The following is an 18,674-nucleotide window of genomic DNA, read 5'->3' as shown; positions in this document are numbered from 1 at the left end:
ACCAGCAGTCACAATTATGTGCATCACTGCCAATCTGTATCTTGGTAAAATATTTTGTACTTCTCAATTCTGACCAAAATTACTTGGATTATAATTCAAATTAAGAATTTTAAAATGTAAGAAATACAAAAATGCAGAGAAATCAGCAGTATATAACCCTTGTTTTTAAAGGGATCTGTACAATATTTTAAAAATTGGTAACACTAGTCTCAAACTGTTTACGTGGGGCAGGTAGCATTTTATTGCTGCAGAGCTTTTTACATATACATCTTGCTGGTTGCCTGTAAGAATGCATGAATGACTATTTTGCTACTTTAAGAAGTCTGGTGTTGCACTAATCCAGTCCAGCAGTTCACTGTTAAAATGCAAGGGGTCTAGATGTTAGGCCCAGTTAGTCTTCTTGATTTAAAAAATCAAATTTTCATTATCAACTAATGCACAAGTGACATCTCTCCCACAGAGAGCAATATTTGTACCTGGAATTGCCCAAGATAGTGATATTCAACTATTTAGGGTGAGGACATCTCTCCAAGGCAGCTTCCATTCGGCTCTGTTTTAAACCCAGATAGTAGCCAGTGTGATAACCACTCATATACCAGGCTATTAACATACTTCCCCAAACTTCCTCATCTTCGGGAGAATCTGGACCCACGGGTGGTGGAGGAGGAATCAACGGTGGTCCTGTTAGGAATGGTGGAGGGCAGCTTGATAAGAAAGGTGGTTGTCTACTGAATTTTGGTCCAGGCCTTCCCAGGTCTGGTGGTGGTGGAGGTGGAAAATGGGAGTTCCAATGAGAGGATTTTCATTTTGTAGAGTTGTATTTGTTTCCAGGAGACTAGGAGGACTTTTCACTGTCATCTATTGAACACTGAGTCTCATTTTCATTCTCCCCAGCATTCTGCTCCTTGTTTTCTCTTTCAACTGTGTTTGAAAGAAGCAGATCAGGTAGATTATGCTCTTCCTTATTTCCATACCCAGTGTAAACAACAACACACGTCCCACTCTTGTGATTGATTGAGGCAATAGTTGCTAGATACACATTTCCATTCTCAGACCAAACTGCACTACAGGTATCACCAATGCTCCACTGTTTCAATGGTGCTGCATTGCTTTTCTTCCTACATCTTTTCTTTTTGTTGTTTTTTCTCTTTGTCCCTGAGCATTGTTCTTGTTTGTCCGAAGGCTCCGAACACTCACCATTCTTTAGAGCATTCTTGAATGATGCCACCGCTTTATTGTAAGCCTTGATCAGGGCGGTGTCATCCCAGATGTCTGAGTCATCGCTCTGTCTGGTGCCGCGTTTAAACAGCACCAGCTCTCCGCCGGCGCCGCAGGCTGCCACTGCCAGGGGCAGTGGAAGGGGGAGGGTGGAGAAATCTTAGGCACAAGTACTTGCCTTGCTGTGCAATATAGTTTGCAGGTCTGCTTTAAACTCCACTATTCCTGTCTGCATTGGAGTCGAGGGCCATGAACCCTCAAGGAGCTCTGCTGGGGCAATGAGGCTGTGGGCAGGTGAAGGGGTCCACTCAAGCAGAACCACTTGCCTTCAGGCCCAGGGCTTCCTTCATGTGGCATAAAAATACATCCAGTGGCTGTGGTAGATTTTAGAAGCCCAAGAAAACAGACTTCTCCAGAAGCTGGATGTATGTTGTGCTGATTTAGGCTTCCCCCTCCCCTGGCAACTTGTTTTCATCACCAATAGCACATGCATCCTGTCTCCGTGTAGCTTTAGCACTCATTAAATATTGTGTGTAAATTAATATGATTCAGGAAAAATACATTTTAACCCACTGTATCATTTCATTCAGCCTATCACTATTGACCCCTACATCTCTTTTTATCCATTGTAATCAAAATGGTTTCTTACTGTAATTCTCTTTGCCATTTTATGGCAGTATAAATGTACCACTAAGGCTAAGGGTGGAATCCAGTGCCCATTGGCATCAATGGAGAGACTCCCAACGAATGACTCCATTAGACTCTGGTTCAGGCCCTGTAAATCTATGCAAGAACCTAAAGTTCATGGTATCTGTATTTCAGTATTTTGCTTACTCAGGGACTGATCCTATAAATCCGTACTCATGTGAGTAGCTGTTACTCATGCAAGTAGCTCCATCCAATGTAATGGGAATGCTCATGTGAGTGCAAGTTTACTGGATCAGGCCTAAGGTGACCAGATAGCAAGCGTGAAAAATCGGGACAGGGAGTAGAGGGTAATAGGCACATATTTCAGACAAAGCCCTGAATATGGGGACTGTTCCTAAAAATTAGGACATCTGGTCACCTTAATCAGGCCCCAGCTAGCTGCACCATCTGAAATAGCTGTGCTGGGGAAAGCTGTCTTTAGAAGGTCCATTAGTTTATTCTGATCAGAGCAGACTTTACAAACGCTTTAAAACTGAGTACTGATTAGAAGGGGGGAAAAAAGCAGTGACTTAAATATTAGTGTGTCTGAGGAAATTTCTCCTTAATCCACAACAATTTTAATCATGTGTTCTTGAAGTCCTGACATTAGGCAAAACTCCTATTTCCTTCAAGACTGGCTATCAACTTTGCAAGTGAATTTAAACCTCCTGAAGAATAGGGTTTACAGTGGATGTGCTGATACAATGTAAGCGCCTAACCCTTTAGTACTGATTCACCCAAAATTCCCATTATCTTCAATGGCAGTTGTGTCCACCTAATGACTGCAGAATAGGGCCAGGAATAGAATAGAAAAATCATTAAATCCAAATGCATATCAACAGCTGAATGCTTTAGAATTAAAGTCTCTCTGTCTTAATATTGTGTGTTTTAGATGGGACTCTTTCTCTGAACAGGTAGCTATCTATCCTGCTATCAGGATTCTTCTATTGTTGCTCATCACCATAATATAGGAGCTCTTATTTAGACAACCTTGTTAGAATTTGTTGTGAACTCTGGTGTGCTAGCTGCTGAGAACTGGCTATTTCACTCACATAACAAACACCACTTTAGAGAAGTAATTTCATTTTCCACACACCTCTCCCCCCTGCATCCTCCCCACAACACAAACACACTTAACTGCAGTCAGAGGCAAAAAAACCCAAGACATTCCTGAGCCCAGCATTTTGTCCTTTCTTGGACAGGTTGGGAGCACTTTAAACTGCACGGGAGCCTTTTCTCTCTGCAAGGGAGCCCCAACCTCCTGCTGACCCCTACCCCCTTTCCCTATTACAAGTTTATCATAAAGGGCAGATCTTGCCAAAAACATTTAACGTGATCAATTACTTATACTCCAATGGTGAAATTTTGGCCCCATTTGATGTCAATGCCAGTTTGCCGAGTTTCTAACAGCAGCTGATGCGTTATACGTAGTGAACAGCTCCTCATGCAAAGCTCTGAGAAGAGAATAAACAGGAAGGGGGCAAAGGCATAACTGCCAGTTGTACATGTGACATGGATGCAAAAATTAAAAAAAAACAATCAAAAACCCTTACATATTCACACGCATTATAGAAATTCATCATGAGCCTGATGCACCCAAGCCCTCCATGTGAGCAGCTCCCATTGATTTCAACAGGAGTTTTCCATGCAGAGGATGGGGGTGGAAATTGCAGGACTGGGCTCTCATGTCAAGTAGAAAATTATACTATTCACAAACACACGCGTACATATGAATGCAAATGAGACATGCACACACGTGTGTGTGTGCATACACAAAAGTTTGAATATGTACATATTAAAAAACACTCCCATATGCCCAACATTGGCTTACTCATCACCAATTACCCTTCCTCTTTACTACTGTGAGCTATAGGATCCCTCAGTGGCAAAACCCATTATGCCACCCATCATCCTAACTAGAATGTCAGCAGTCAGTTTACTCCACTGCTCTGCATTTCAGGCTCCAGCAGAATCAAATCTTGTACTGATTTTCAGTTACAATGAAATGAATAGAAAATTAAGCATAGGTCCATGGAAATAGACACATGGGGAGAAATCAGGCAATTCACATACTTCAATATTCATGCAACAGCAAGCTAATTATCTTTATTTTAATGTAATAGCTAATACCACTCAAAGTATGGTCTTTGTACCTGTGTTAGATACATGACAGCCCACCACTGCTCCAAAGGGGTCATTACAGACTACCAGGCTCTGATTGGATTCAATACCATCTCTCTGAGTCTTGACCTGAAAGGGGCTCAGTGTTCAGACACCACACAGATTTTAGTGAGCCCAGCATTGCATCTTAATGCCATGATTTTGCTGTGGTAGGCTCCAAAGCATTGAACCCGTTCCTCTTGACTTTCATCCCAATTCCTCTCATCTTTCTTTAAACACAAACAAAAAAGCATGATGTTTTACAGACAGACGCTGCAGCCTTTCCCCTACCCCTCCACACTGCCCTTTTTTTATTGAATCCTTCTCCCCACAGATTTATTGTTTTAAAAAACCCCAAAGAATAATCAGAGTGTTTTCAAATTATATTTCATTATATTTAATAATATTGGTATGCAGCACAGACCCCTGTCTCAGCATGAGGGTGTTAAAAATAAAAGAGTCTTCATTTTATAAACAGATTAAATATTCTATGTGGAACTTTAACTCAATAGACAAGAACAACTATAGTAAAGCAGTTACTGTTCTGTATATCAGATTAGAGTGTGTGTGTGGAGGGAGGCGGGAGTCTCAAGCGCACTATGTCCTCTATAAACACCATTACAATCTCACACATATGTCCAGTGAGCCCAGTTCTGGAGCCCTTTCTTCAATGGGAGTTTTGCCCAAGTAAAATCTTCAGGATTGGGTCCTATGCTGTAACTTTTTAAAAAGTTATTTACTCACTTTACTTTTGTAAAATGAGGCACCCTCCAGGCTAGTCATGTGCACATTTTGTTTGTTTGTTTTTAAAGCAACCATTTATAAACAGCATGCAAATAATGAACCTTCACTCACTGTACATACTCAGCTGAAAAAACCACCACCTTTTTTTCCCTCTCTAGTGTTAGGAAATAATTCAACAGCAATTGAAGAAAATGTAGAATATTTTTTCCCTGACTAGAACTTTGAAAGTCCACTTCTGACCTCAAGCTAAATTTGTCCACAGCCTTCTGAGAAGCTGGATTTAATATAAACGCATTGATACACTGTAAGGGCTTGAGACTCAGGCCCTATCCTGGTCTCTCTGTGAGTTCCACCAGCATAACACACAAAATAATGCCAGCAGCACCATGACAGTAAACAGGAAAAACCATTTCTACCTCTTTCATTGGTGCACATTTATGAAATCAGATAATGTGATTAACTGGGTTTAGACCATATAGGATTGTTTTCTTTATATAGCCACACATCACCAGCTTCAAGATGCAAGGAATACAGGATCAGCCCATTAACATAATGCACTATGTATACAGGAGCATGGGAATACTCTAATAAGCACATTTCTACCACAGCATATGCTATCAATAAAGAAATATAACATAGTCTTCAGCCATAATAAACAGTTTGTCACCTACATAACATTGCAAATTGTTTTGGAAACATCTTATGAAAAGATAGATAGTTTTTCAGTAACAAAATAAACTACTACTTTGAATTAAAAAAATCCCGAGAGTTAAGGTTAAATACTGGATTATTATTCAAATGTTTTAAAATTGTATAATCAATCTCTTTGCTAATTAGGACACTAATATTTGTTAATATGAAAAGTGGTTACATCTTTATACCAATTTTCATTCACAAAATCTGTGTATGAAAATCTTTATTGCTATTATGAGCGAATTTTTATAGTCTAGATTTTTTAGATAAAAATGCAAATGCATAAAACAGAATATTTGTTACTAACACATAGTTTATTTGACAGATATGTAGCTATAATGTCATGTTCATTCACAGAGAGTCATCATAATAATCTTCATGCATTGATGAGAAGAGATCCCAAAATTAGACTAATGCTAAAATGCTTTCATCATTTCATGTGATTTAAGCAACATTGCAGGGTTCACACCAAAAGTGCATTACGGGCTCTCTGAAATCAATGTAAGCCTTTCCATTGATTTTAATGAACTTTGGATCAGGTCTGAAGTGTCAGCTTTAGATCCCATCACCCTAAAAGGACCTGACTCTTCTCCCACTGAAGTAAGTGGAAGTTTTGCCATTGATTTCATTTGGAGGAACACTGGGCCCAAAAATCTGTAGCAACAAGTCTGCCTATACTTTAAACATACTTCCAGCAGAAATGTTCTACTGCAAAACTATCTCCTTTGTTATTCCCCACAGCCCTGATATCCAGTGGCACGATGGCAACACTATGTTCTCTAGTTCCCGTCCTAGGAAAGCCATGCTATTCTTTTGGAACCCGAAAAGATGGGAAGTGATGGAGGTGTGGTTTAGACCTCTGGACATGGCTGAAGGGATGTGGAAGTAAAGATACCCATCAGGCAAAACTGAGCGCACACATCTTAAAAATAACTAAATAAACACATCAACACAGGAACACAAAGCTGCTGTTTTGATGAAGGGATTAAATTCTGACAAGGGGGAAATCATTCTTTGCTGAACCCTGTGTTTCTTGTGGCATCTCTGGCCTGTTTTGTGTCTGTGGGACTATGTAGTATCAAGTGTGTATCACACAATATTCAAATACTTTTGGGAAAACTGGCTCTTTGCCCTATTCTGAAAAATACAAAAGCTATATTGTTAGCATGCTTATTCAACAGGTAGCAGAGAGAATCATTTCACATCTCAGCTGTACACATCACTTTTCTCCCTTGCCTCCACACCTCTGCTTCTCTCTCTCACTCGCCACCATTGCTACCATGTGTGAGCTGTTGCAAGGGAGTGGGTAGTAATAATCATTTGGCTGGTAGGAAGATTGCTCTCCGAGGTGGCCGGAGAACTGATGGCAATAGATGCACCTCCCTCCCAAGTTTGTTTGGACAGGATTGTTAATGAGTGATTAAGAATGATTTGTTGGAGCTGTTCAGCAGGGTTTCTCCTCTTCTCTTCTGCATGGTTTTATTTCACAGCAAGCTGCAGGGGCTCCTGCATTGTCTGAGGGGAACACGCATGCTCCATTGGATCCTTGTTCCTTCCACTCACTCCCTCCCCCTTTGTTGTGGGCTCACTGCTGCTTTCTTAGTACCTCCCGCTCCCAATCCCCTTTTAAAGCACAAAAAACCCCAGCAAACTCATAATATTTTGCTATTTTCCACCCCTGCAAGGAGCTGTCTCCCCCCCCAACCTATCGGCTCCTTGCAGTCACCATGGTGATGTCACTAGGGGGGGCTGTGGCTATGGAAACCGGTTGTTAGTACTTTGCCTCGCAAACTTTTCTTTCTCTGCATGCGAGAAGGCGCGAGGCTGTCCTGAGCGCTCCAGCGGCTCTGCGCGGGCAAGGCACCGCTCTGCGCGCACAAGCCTCACTGAAGCCAAGCGGAATTCTGTACGCGTTAGCTCTCAGCCCTCTCCCTGCTGCAGCCCTTGCCGGCCAGGACTCCCATTGATTTCAGTGGGACTTGCCCATCCTGTGGAGAATTGCCCTGTCTGAAAGGCAGTAGAGGAGAGGTGGGAGGGAATCGGCTCTTCAAAGCAGCAGAAGAAGATGCTGCTGCTTTAAGGGCCCAAGTCTGTTCTCACTTACACTTTATCTGCTTCAGTGGGGTTGCATGTAAGGGGTAGACTTTGGCCCTTAAATTGTGAGGCTGCAAGTCCGGAGATAACGTCCCTAGCACAGAAGTGACTCTGCCCAGCTTCCTGGAGAGGCTTCTGGCGGTCTAGGTGCTTACCCAAAGAAGAGAGCTGTGTAGCTGGGAATCGCGTCTCTTTCACCAACAGAATTTGGGGCAGTAAAATATATTTCCCCACCCACCTTGTCTCTCTAGGTGCTTACAGTGCAGCCATCACCAGGTGCCTGCGCACCTACCCTTCCGCTTTACGCCCCGTCCCTGATTGCAGAATTGGGTCCGGAAGCATCAATGCTGGTTGATGTACAGAAGTGACAGCTCCGCACCACACTGAGGCCCTTACTCTTGCATGCAGGGTGGGCGATGGGAGGGATTCAGGACTGCAGGATCAGACCCTTCTTGGCTTGGTTAATAATGTCTCTGCGCGGCAGGTGTAGCCCTTCCCTGTTTCCAGCTGATCCTGCCATGCAATGCGACTGGCCAAACTGCGCCTATTCTCCCCACAGTCACCTCCTCGATGGCCAGCAGCTCTCCCTCCAGCCCCCCAGACAAATAGCCCAGCTGGATGGCAAAGGACATTGCACGGAGTGCAGGAAGGAAGGGAACCTAAGAAGAGCGGGGCAGGCGAGGAAGGAACTGGCAGGGGCTTGGAGGGAAATCCAAGGTAGGGCGTGGGTGCTGGACTCCCGCTATGACTAGAGAGGAAAAGGGCATGTGGGGGTGGGGCCGAGGTAGGGTGAGGATTGGCAGGAGGTTTGGTGGGGGGTGGGATGGGGCTGGGCGTGAGTCTCTGACTTCACCCCAGGGCACACAGGTATTAGGCTAGTTGTCTGGGGTCCGTTTTAATGAGTAGGGATGAGGCCTTGGGGTGGAGGCGGGGGAAGCTCTTTCTAATTATGGCCATAAAGCCAGCTCCTCTGTGCCGATCTCCCCCTACATTTAAAACAAAGGGCATGGACAAGCCGCCAGCTAGCAGGGCGTCTGCAGGGCCTGGATTTTTACACTTTCTTTTAACTTGTACCGCCTTGCAGAGGAAAACAAAATCAATCAGTCAGTCACTCAGACTTCTGGTTCTTTGCCCAACTCCGTAGCGTAAATGCCTTTAAACAGCATCACCAGCAAGTGTGAGGGTCCCCTGACAAGTACAACCACTGCCTACCTTCAGCCTAGATTGAGGAAGGGGAAGGACAGGCACAATAATAACCGTCTGTCCTAAAGGAAGAAATCTGGGGACATTTTCCCTTCCTGAATCCGGGTTGGGCTCTCTCCATACAGCGATCACCTGTGCACCCTTGTTTGGACATTCTGGAAAAGCTTTAGAGAGAAGGAGCCAGGACCACCAGTTCGGTTGCTGCTTCCTCTTGTCTATTTCAATTAAATTCCAGACCGGAGCTCCTGGATCCCTGCTGCTAATAAGAAGTGATTCTCTTCTTCTTTCTCTTCCCTCCCGTCCTCCGCCTCAGCTAAAGGGTATTTCTTTAGCAGGACAAAAAAAAAAAAAAAAAAAGGAGAAGGAAATGGTGTCTCTCTCTGGCTGTGTGGATGCTCCCTTCACTTTCATGCCAGCAGAATCTTGCTTTTAATTCTGAGCACTTGTTGCAGATGAAGGAGTGTGTGTGTGGGGGGGGGGGGAGCTTTGAACGTTGCTGTTTAAGAAAAAAAAAAAAGCCCTACTAAAAATTCACAAGAGGATGCTGAAGATTTCATTAAAAGGAGAGGAGATTTTGTAATGCTTCCACAGTTGTAGCAATCTATTTCTTTTTTAGAGTCAAACTCTTTGAATTGGTTTAAAAATGACTAGGTTCCCACGCACGCTGTATGGTAACAGATTATTAGCTAGTCTAGGTGGAAGCAGATGACATTTTATTTTATAAGGCAGATATTACTAAATGAGTTCAGTATTTTTACGATTAAAAGTTACGGGGTGGTTGGGGTTTTTTCCCCCTGCTACTTTTTTTTTAACTGATAAAGAGAAATTAAAACATGGCTGCTTTTTTTCAATGAAGCTATATTTCTCCACAAATGCAATAGGATCTTTACATAACAACTGAAACTCAGAAGAAAAGCTAATTGGATTAAGTCCTCTGAAAGGGAGGTTAAGGTGTCTGAATGAGACAACTGCAAAGCTCCACTTTTCTTGCCATCTGTTTAGCAAGACTAAAGTGTTTTCTGATTAATATTATCTTAATCAATCATGCTGCCATTTATCATAACCATACTGCCTTTAAAGAACGGTAGCCCAGAGAGTCGGCCTTCGAAGTACAGTTTTGACTGTTGAGATGGAAAGTGCCTGTGATTCCAATAATCAGTTACACCGATAAGTAACAAGCAGTGCCCACAAATAGGTCTGGGGTTTGCGTCCCTACTAAGAGGGGCAACTTTGTCATACAGAGTTAACGACTCCTCACTACAAAGTAGGCACAGTATGGATTGGTTTAGAGCAAGTGTTGCAAATCAGCTAGTACAACGACTCATTCATTTCAAAACATTTTCATCCTGAGAAAAAAACTCCATTTTTTTTTTGTTAAAGGGTCAAATCTTTTTAAATTCGCCCCAGTCCGACTTTTTTGAGTTGCAGCTGTTGCGTTTAGTTCTCGGTGCAAGAACCTAATGAAAGCTTTAACAGCAAAAGCCTGTACAATGACCACATTCTCTGTATTAAAAAAATAATCTATGGAAGATTTAAATATCTAGCGTTTGCTTATGTGGGTGAGTGCGGGAAAGAAGATCACATTTGGGTGGGGAAGCGTTTTGCTCTATAAACTTGTATGTGATCCGTTTGTAGACATGAGGCTTTCTTTCTAGCTATGGCTCCTTCCAAAACACAATAGTGACTCGTATCCGAACCGGTGATAATTAGTAAAGAGCAGACAGGCTTTTTTTTAAGCGGTTCGGTAATGTTACAATATTTACACACACATATACCCACAAATTACTTCTAGAGTCCTTCTGTTGCTAGTGGCAATTAATTTTCCCCTGGTCTCCTTCTCTCAGCACTGCACACAGATACTGAGCTTGAAGAGATATATTCTTTGCATCTTAGTGAAAGACACACCCAAGAGAATTCCCAGTGGAAAATATAGCACGGTCATGGATGCGTAGCCAAGTAAAAGAGAAGTCTGAGTTATATTAGGGTGGATCCTGCAGGTCTTCCTCGGACAAAACTCTCATGAAGTCTTTGGAAGTTTTGTCTGCCTAAGGACCCTAGAATCTGGCCCATAATTACTCTCTGATAAACATGAAGGGACCGATCCTGCACCCATTAAAGTCAATGGCAAAATTCCTATTGACTTCGTTGGGAGAAGGATCGGGTCCCCAATATTTGTTAGGCACAGCAATTTATAATTAATTATAAATTATTTTAAACCTGCATAAGGGACATACAAGCCGCAAATCAGGACAAACGTACACTTAAGATTTGTCAAGTGAAAAACGGAAATGATTCCAATCCGGGTTTATTCTGAACTAGGATTTTGCTTTTCTTGACCAAGCGAGAGAGACCCTATTTGGAAAGTGTTTTCTTTCTTAGAAAAATGCAAAGGTGGATTCAGAAATCTCCTTGTAAGTGGGAATTGGGATCCTATGTCAGATGTTACATCAGGGCATGCTGGTGTGGCAGGAGAAACCCTTGGATTGTACAGAATCCGGCTGGACGTAGAATAAATCCGGGCATGCCATTTATGTGCGTGCAAGATTTTTAAATCGATTTCACAGCGAGGAAAGAGGGGATGCCACCTGAAAGGCTCAGAAAAGAAGGGTGCATTGGTTTTGGAAGAGGGGTAACTGACAGCTGGGATCGGCAATAAACGGAAGGCCTTAAATTAACTGAGCTAATAAAGACTGTGTTTCCGTTAATAGGCTCAGCACCGGACCACAACACTACATGCTACCCAAACTGCAATCCACTGCCATCGGATTTCCAAATAAGGGCCTTGCCAACACTGCAGTGCCAAGGGCTGGCAGGAAGCGGCAGGCTGAACTGGACAAACACACTTTAGGATAGCTCCGCAACTACTCCCTGTAGTCTAACGAATCCGGCGTTTTCTTTGCTTACCGCGGTTATGAAGAGTTTAGTAACGGGATCCGTTTCACTCAAACTAAGGTTTTTACACCTAACCCTTCCTGGAAAAAAAAAGATCAGCAAAACTTCCTATGCATCCAGTCCAGTCCAGCCCAGCGATGGACTCGCTTTCCAAGCCTGCTTGAATTCTAGCTTTTCCACCAGACATTTGGAGGAGAGCCTTACAGAAAACATCCCTGCCTTATTAAAAACGTCATTTAGTGCCCTTGAAAGGCTCCGCTCAGATCTAGCCCGTGCCTACAATTAAAAGCAGAGAAGAAATTAGTTTGCTGACGAAAAATCCCGTCTGCACCGCATCTGCAAGTGCAAACTCTGGGCTCCAACCAGCCTGTACATTTTAACACAACTTCCCCCCCTCCCCTTGGGCTCTTTCTGGTGAACTGCAAAAAGGCGCACACACACGCACACACAAACACACAAACACAGAGTCTATGCACGTTTGACTGGTAACTTATCATCCTATTAGAGCAGAGTATATTTCCTCCGTGATCACTGTCAAGTTGAATAGTCTTGACTGGGCTGCGATGGGAGACGGCTGTCTCGAGGGCTGAACTAACCTGTGGACTCCATGTCAGGTTCCTCCAGTAACCCACAATGCATGCTCTTCCCATGGACAGTGCAGAAGCCCCAAAGTCTCGGGGTCTGGAGATCCCCTAGCTCAGAGCTGCACACAGAGAAAAGGGAGGGGGGGGGGGAGAAAGAAGGGTGGTGGTGGTGGTGAGAGGGGGTGGGGGAGGTTAGAGAGAGAGAGAGAGGGACACTCAGTAATCCAGCAGGGCAAAGCCAAACCCGTCAAAATGTTTGCGGATGTTTCATGGGAAAAAGCATCATTTTATAGGAGCCCTGATGGGAGAAATGTCATTGATAGGCCAGCCAGCCTGATGAATGGCTGCTAGTCAGATGGGGCTGTGGCAAGGCTCAATGTGAAGCCCATTGTGATGCTGTTTTGAATAAGAAAAGCTCTCCTCCGAAAAGGGGGGCCTTAGATCTACGCAATCCCAACACTTCGACTTCCCTCTTCTCTAAGAGCATTAGAAACGTTTTTCTTATTTAAAGTTGCAGCGGCCTTTCCCCCTCCCCCTCTCCCAGCCTTTGGTTCATTGCAGCCTCCGCGCTTCGAAGAGGCAGGCGCTTGGGGTGTGAGCTCTGGCGAGTGTGTAGAGACCATATAGACCGCCCCCCCCCCGCCCCGCGGGCTTTAAACTGGGATCATTCACAGCCGCCCATGGAGTCTGAGGCTGTGCTGCCTTCCCACAGGCCTGGCGAACTCACTTTTGATCGGGGAGTGGGTAGCGGAACAAGGGGCCAGTGAACAGAGCCGATGCTCCGGGTCCGTGCGGCGCTGGCTGGCCGGCCGGGGATGCACCCAACCGGCCCGTGTGTGTTACACAGGAGCGTGGCACGTCGTACAAGTTGCAGGCACTTGACGTGCACGTCCCTAAGAGAAGACAAATCAAAGGGAAGCTTCAAACGCAGCTTCCAAGGAAGCAAGGGAGGCTGTGCTCGCCAGGATCAGTTCAACCACACAAAACGTTACCTGCCACTTTTAGAACAACGTTGTAGGGGTCTTTTGAGAGGCAGCAGCATGGGAAAGTGGAAGGGAGCAGGACTGCAAAGGGAGTTGCTTATTCTGAAGACGGTTTGAAGTGTTGGAAGTGGAAGTAAAAGTGCAAAGCTCGGGCTCTGCTAAAGTGGCTGGTTTAGGGAAGGAAAAGCTGTGATTAGAATATGAATAGAGCTCCAGGAGAGGAAGAGAAAGGGGGATTACAGCTGAATTACTTTGACCATGGACAGAGCCAACGTTTTCTACTCTCTCCCCACACCCAGACTTCCCCCCTCCTTCCCCCTGGAAACTCGCCCCCCAGCAAAACAAGAAGCGCTGCTGCTAAACAGGAAGCAGAACATTTCATAGAACCTTTCAAATCAAATCCATAGTAAAAGATGAAAGGAGACAAAAGCATTAATACTAGTCTGCTGCCACTGGCCCCTATTCTGATTCTGAGCCCTCATGCAAACAGGCCTTGTTCAGAGTGGGGAGATGCTGACACACTTGTATTTGTTTTCTAAAAGACAGTAAGACAAAGGTTGTCGTTTTGGGCCAAGAATTGATGATCAAAACTTGGAAAACTAAAGGGTTTTTTTGCATGGGAAACAAAGCATGGCTGACTAAGAGGTGGCAAAAGGAGTAAGATGGTGGAAAATAGAGTCTAAAGCAATGGGTGATAGAAAAGCACTTGGGGGGAAGGTAAAGAAATTGGCCTGTTAAATTTCACAAATGCTTCCTGCTGCAAAAACATTCTGGAGAACTGGGAGCAGGGCACAGAGCAAGATTCAGCAGCTGCTTCCAGAGGAGCTCTGCAAATGTTGGCCATTCCAGGCTGGGATCAGGTACACTTTAAACAAACAGCTGGTGCATTTGATCCCCAGTGTTATTGAATTCCCTGGATGAGATGATAATGAGGTGGTTGGGCACAGTATCAATTGGAGCATATTGTATCAGTCTGTTTGGGGTGGGGACGGGAGGAATCTGGAGAGGCCTAAGTAGAAATCTCAGTTTTGTAGGCTCAGCAGTTCCTTTAACGTTGGCATAGTGTAAAAAACAGAATGTGGCCGCCCCCTTGATGTAAAGAACTACAAGGGTGGGTGTGTCCAGATTGCATTGCTTGTTTATGTCTATGGGAAGGTGGGAGCAAGGGTCCAGTTGTAATATGGACATTTAGCAATGAGAAAGCAAACTTTCCTGTGTGGGGCTGGGCACCCTTCCGGGGATTGTCTCTTTACGTTGTTCCGGAGTGGCAAAACCCCCTCTTGTCTTTCTCTCTGAAAGAAAAAGTGAACTCACACTTGTTTGGGGAAGTCTAAGCTCTGGCAATTTAGAGAAAGCTGCTTTTTGTTGCCGTCTTTTGAAAGAATGTCATTTCCCTTCCATTCTGGTTGAATTATGATTTAAACACTGACCATTTCTTTTGATCAGGGCTAACGGGGGGCAGGGCCAGAGCGACCCAAAGATTGGCAGCAGCTGTATTTGGAAGGATGCCTTTTGTCCTCCCTGGAGTATGCTGAGACTAGGAAACACACGATGGGTTAAAGTGGGATCACACTGGAATAAGCAGGCAGGGGTGTTCATTGCATTCTCCCTGTCTCCTGCTGTTGTCTGTTTGGGAATGAAGGTTCTGAACACTAAGGCCATCAGCTCAGAAACGGATCCTAGAAGTGGTAGAAGGACGGTGGGAGGGGTGAGAAAGCCTGACATGTGCATGCAGCGGAGAATGAGCCCCCAGCCACAGTCCCGGCTCCCTCCCATTTAGGGCCCCAAGAGTCCTCTCCCCATGCAAAGTGCAGTGTGCAACTGGCTCTCCCCTACCGCCAGACCTGCTCTCTGGGTGTCCAAAGCCTGACTTACTTTAGTGGCAAAGGAATTCTGCCCAGCCTCTGGCTCCTCGGCTCAGCACACCTGGGAGGAAGGGAGCTGGGGCGGGGGGTCTATTCCTTCTTGTGCAGCCCTAGGACTATCAACTCAGGCCAGGTCTATACCACAGGGTAGGTCAACCTAAGCTGCCTTGCATTATCCTAGCTGTGAAAACATCTTCACTTAAATCTGGCTCCCACCATAAGCGCCTCTCTGTGCCAATTTAGCAACCCCACCTCCCTGAGCAGCGCAGAGTCACAGACGTATCAGTGTAGACACTGAGTTACTTACCTCAACTGATACTGGCTTTCAGGAGCTGCCCCACAATGCCCCATACTGACAGTACAATCCACACGAGTCTCGGAGCCACTTGTGCGTGCACGCACGCACGCATGCATGCACACACACACACACACGAGGTAATAACTGCAGTGGCTTCCTCTTCGTCTTCTTCCATATGGCTGATATAGAGCAGCAGCAACAATTTCACCAGCAGTTGACCAAGCCAGATCGCTACATCAGAAATGGCAGAATTTATTGCAGTGACGCCTCCTTCATATTTATAAATTGGGCAGTAGGTGGTGATATGTTTGATGGTTTCTCGTGGGGAGCCCCACACAGCACACACACACACACATCGGGGAGTCCTTGATTTTTCCATTTGTGCATTAAGTGTCCGCATCTGCCATGGTTGGTTTGGAGTCACTTCAGAGTTGATCAAGATGTCTGTGGGAGGTCGAAACCAGAAATCTCCTGCATGGGAGCTGGCACAAGATGCTTATTTTTTGACTTGTTTAGCCCAATCTGCTTTCCAAGCATCCTTCAGATCACAGCCTGATTGCATGAGGCTAAGCAAATATTCCCAGAAAGGCTTGTGGGACTTAAGGATTTGAGGAGAGGGCATTGTTGAGGTCTTGGTGCATAGGAAGACGTCTGTTTTCCTGGATTTGCCGAACTTCACAGAGTGTCACAGCAGTTTGGCATAGCAGAAAGGGAATGATGTTAGACAGAACAGGTAGCCATGGTGCTGGTGTTGACTTAAGGGTTCCAGTGATGCACTGCATCACTGTATTCAGGTGGGTGTCAACAAGATGACTGCAGTGGCTGAATGCTAATGTATGTTAAGTTGCCATAATTGTGCAATGTAGATGTGGCCTTGGGTCCAAGTACAGGGCCAACCATGTACATCACTGGAAACATGGGTATACCAGAGCAGGGTTCAGCCCTGGGCTTTTACTTGGAGGTTCCCTGCTCAGCAGCCAGTTGGACTCAGGGCTCCATGATTAGCTGCTCCGTTTCTCCCAACATCAGGGTTTATTTTCCCTCACATTATGACTAGAACACTACAGAATAAGAATAGTGCATTAGGTTGAACAAAACAAAACAAGGGTTTCCCCCCACTTAATTCCTGGCCCTGCAAGCCCCAGGACTGAGCCCTTTGTGTGAGCAATCTTTGGCTCCTGCCTGTGCTTGCTGCTTTGCAAACCTTGCGAATAATATTGGAGTGTATGAATAAATATTTGGGTCAGGGTAGCTGGACGTCTGTGGTGCTTCTGGAGCGGAGGGTGTGGGGAGGCAGGAAAAGGGTTAAGTCAGCTTTAACCTAAAAATAGGAAAAGTTAAATGTAATGGAGTTTCCAGAGGTGGGTGTGTACAGGGTGGAGTTACCTGGTAATAGAAACTGCTCCCTTAGCAATTACTCTCTCAGGCAGTAGGAAGACCAGTTGTGCAATACAAGCATCAGGCAGTAGAGTTGAGTGAGGGCCAGTGAGCCTGTCTGGCCAGAGGCAGGTCTCCTAGGGTTGGGGTGTGGTATTGAGAGGGGAGAAAAACTCTTCCTGCTGATAGCAGATCAGAGGTAGGAGAGCAATGCACTGTACAAGCCTGATTTTCAGAAGTGCTGAGCACCCAAAATGCCTGCTGACGTCAATGGGACCTACCTGTGCATACATTAGTGTCCTAAAGCTTCAAGGAACTATTTCTGATGTTCCAGCGTTAAGTAATTTGTGAGAGAGCAATAGAGCAACTACAATGAACGTGTCCCTTTTGTGCTGGTAAGATGGACGCAGTTCACAAGTGATTATGTGTGGGATGGGGTGGCCAAGACACAGTCCCTACAGAGCCAAATTAAGCCCATGGCCACCCTCCCCTTTAATGTAAACCAGAGGTTTGCCTCTGCAGAGGTGACCAGTCCTAGCATGTGATGCTCCATGTGAGCAGGTGAGATTGTATGCTTCCTCCTGCGGGCAGAACTTCCAGCTCAAAGAGGAAGGTGGTTGCGAAAAGGGAATTGACCAGGTATTTGTTTTGGTTCAGTTCAGGTTTGTGTTCAGCTGCATTCAGCTTCAAAAGCAGTTCGGCACCAGTTCAAAGTGGCTCAAATCAAATTTCAGTCTCAGTGGAAGTAAATTCAAAAAAAGAGTTGGAACTTAAAAATGAAACTATTTTGATTTTTTACCATTTATTTATTTATTCATTTATTAACTTTACATGAATTTTCCTAGTGTTTTCGTGTTGTCAAATATGATTTTTTATGAACAATTTGTTTGAGTGAACTTAAATAACATCTAGTATTTAAATCTGTCATATTGGACCTCTGCAATGAAAGGATAAATTTGAAGCCTGAAACTGTTCTTTCAAACACTCACTTGTATTGCTGCAACTGCCAGTACAATTCTTGCCAGTTGATACAGCCTGTGCATGACAGTTTTATGATGTTCCCAGTAGTTTCATAGATTATCTTTCTTACTCAGACGTGGCTCATCTTCAAATTAATCAAGAACTGGCCCAATACTTTTGAGGCTTTCCTTCATCAAGGTCTCTCTTTCTTTTTGGAGATTTCATGAATTTTAAGAAGTTCCAATTCATCAATCCTTCAATTTCAGACATTGATTCTGCGATATCATTATTTTAGACTTCTGACTGAAGCATTTCCATTTTCACCCACGTTTTGGTTAAATGAATTTTTGCCTGGACTTTATCTCCTTCTGACAGTAGAAGTTGATATCCAGGATCAAGGTATATACATGAAAGAAATATATCATTTTGAAAACAGTTTTTTTCTCATTTTTTCATTGTAGCTAGGAAGGATTCTGTAAAAGGAGAAGAGACTTTTGATGTTTCCAGTTAGCATTTAAAGCAAGCACCATAAAAGTCACCCATGGTCAGTTTTTTCATACTGAAGAATCTTTGTTGTCACTTTAGTAGGCTTCAGTGCAATTGTGATACCTTCAATGGCACTCCATTCTGCTTCTGTCAAGTGAAGCTCATGCTTTGCGGTGGCCATGTTCTGGCAGAAATCCTTGAGCTCCAAGGGTCACTCAAGCATGTCATAAATGGAGTGTCATCTGGGAGGACCATCTCAGATTGGGTTTTTTAATTTTAATTTTCTAATGACTGCCACTATTGTTTGCTTTCTCAGATTTTTTACAGACAGCAAGCTTTATGAATGTTGTCAGAGATTGTATATTCCTTCAGTGAGTCTTCGATTGCAAGCTGCTGTGAATAGGCGGAACAGCAAACTCACTTCAGTGTT

At 44.4% G+C, this 18,674-nt stretch overlaps 1 pseudogene; it reads right to left on the bottom strand.

Moving 5' to 3' along the window:
* Positions 1 to 413: 413 nt before the first annotated feature.
* On the bottom strand, positions 414 to 18,425 carry LOC137160381 (survival of motor neuron protein-like; annotated as a pseudogene).
* Between the last annotated feature and the right edge of the window lie 249 nt (positions 18,426 to 18,674).

Source organism: Emydura macquarii, unplaced genomic scaffold (assembly GCF_026122565.2).
Source record: "Emydura macquarii macquarii isolate MOO-44397 ecotype Brisbane River unplaced genomic scaffold, CSIRO-AGI_Emac_v2 contig_2205, whole genome shotgun sequence".
NCBI classification, from domain to species: domain Eukaryota; kingdom Metazoa; phylum Chordata; order Testudines; family Chelidae; genus Emydura; species Emydura macquarii.
The sequence above is the reverse complement of the archived record's forward strand: the minus strand, read 5'-3'. Positions and strand labels throughout refer to the sequence as shown.